Source organism: Zerene cesonia, chromosome 17 (genome assembly GCF_012273895.1).
Source record: "Zerene cesonia ecotype Mississippi chromosome 17, Zerene_cesonia_1.1, whole genome shotgun sequence".
Classification (NCBI taxonomy): domain Eukaryota; kingdom Metazoa; phylum Arthropoda; class Insecta; order Lepidoptera; family Pieridae; genus Zerene; species Zerene cesonia.
Window position 1 is genome coordinate 6,111,855 of NC_052118.1, and position 1,861 is coordinate 6,113,715.

General features: G+C 28.7%; 1 protein-coding gene across 1 annotated transcript in view; it reads right to left on the reverse strand.

Annotated features, from left to right (window-relative positions):
- Positions 1-585: 585 nt before the first annotated feature.
- LOC119833675 (serine/threonine-protein phosphatase rdgC) overlaps positions 586-1,861 on the reverse strand; it is a 37,981-nt gene continuing 36,705 nt past the window's right edge. The window contains exon 15 of the mRNA XM_038357800.1: positions 586-1,851. The gene's annotated coding sequence lies outside the window, so the exon portion shown is untranslated. The remainder of the gene's footprint in view (positions 1,852-1,861) is intronic.

Sequence of the window (1,861 nt, forward strand, 5' to 3'; positions counted from 1 at the left end):
CGGCAAGTTCTAATATTTTTATAATACGGTTTATTATCAAATTGCTTCCCATGGGCTTTGTAATGGGCATGTCTCAGGATTATTAAGCAAAATGTCACTTTAATAAATGTTCAATGAGGCTTTCTTATATACTAATATTATAGCCTTTTTAATATTACGTTACGGGCCCACAGCGGCGTCATAATCTACATCTTGTTTGAATAGCAGCGGCTTAAGTAAATTTTAAGTGCACGTGGCCTTTACATCTGGGAAAGTGGAGTGTTCGAGGCTCTCGTTATTTATATTTAAACCAACCTGATGTCGAGCTCGGACGATCATTAATCATAGCAGTTTCCCCACTTTATTAACAAAAGATTACTTGTGTACCTGGCTTATCCATTGTGCGACGGCATCGTTTACAGAACGGATAATCTTTAGTACCTACCTATTCAAGAAGAGAAAATAACGCGGTTATTATGAATTCGTTTTTGAGGGTTATGATTTTGCAGCAGGAAATCGACATTGTCTTATCATTAAAAATATTCTCAACAATTCTCTTTTATATAAAGGTGTTTAATATAAGATTTTAGAAATAAAAGACAAATATATCAGTATCACAATTTAATGAACGAAAACATTTTACGCATAATATGATGAAATTAGCAAATATTTTTAAATAGTTATAATGTGGTACATGCGTTGTTCCTCTTATTTTCATTAACCTACAGTAAATAGTTTTAAAAAGTGCACATATAAAGATTAAAACTGTTATATCGCTAGAATTCAATGCATCTAGTGTATTCTCTCTATATTATAAATTAGAACTAATACAAAATTATTTCTGAATGAATTGTTATAAGCCCCATATTTATCAATAATATACCTAGAAGGTAGTATGAATAAAACCAAACATGGTATTGCTTTTTTTAACCAGGCAGGTGTTTCGGTAAACAGTTAGCCTTAATGGATTTGTGGTAAAAAATGCGTCGTAATTATACTGAATATATAGATTACAAATCTACAACATATTACTTCTTCCTCCTGAGCGATATAACAATGCTTCTCTCTAAAAAAGTGTTTCAATATAGTTTAAATCGTAATTTGGAAAATGACATTTTATTAAATAGATTGGAATGATTATCTCTAGTAAGTATAAAGATATGTAAGTACGAAAATTTCAAGACTAGGTTTGCGACTAGATATAGCATCAATAGCGTCATTTCAATGGCTAATCCTTATTTCGAATTGTATAGTAACTATTTCTATAAATCTATAAGTAATAAAAAAGAACTGAGATAATTCTACCAAGTAGTTAATTTTACGAAATTGATTAATACATCATAAATACAATTTAGAGATCTTTAAGATAAATTGCAGAATTTGTATCTAAATATATTTTATTTATTTAAGTACAAAAATATCGCATTAAATGTATATATATATGTATTAAGGTTTTCATACAATATCTTTGTTCCCTTTGTTAATAATGTTGTAAAACATTGATAAATTATGTTTATCTTAACAAAAATTTTCTTTCTGTAAACTTGGCACCAATTGGAAATAAAGTATTTACGTACGTAGTTATCTACTTTTAATTTTGTTAACATTAAATATTGTGAAGATGGTTCTCTAGTACAGTTCATAGTATTATCAGTGGTACAGTTCTGATATTTTAATATCCCTAAAATCAAAACGAAAGTTAGAATAGACATTACTAAAATGCATGAAAATTACGACACGATACGAAATTTTAAGTAGTACTTGACTGTTATGTCTATAATATTTTAATATTTTGCTGCATCTTCATGTAGTCACACTCTCAGTGTGGAAATACTTCATCAGTGAATATAATCATAACTAGTAGGTAGGTACCTAGATCTAT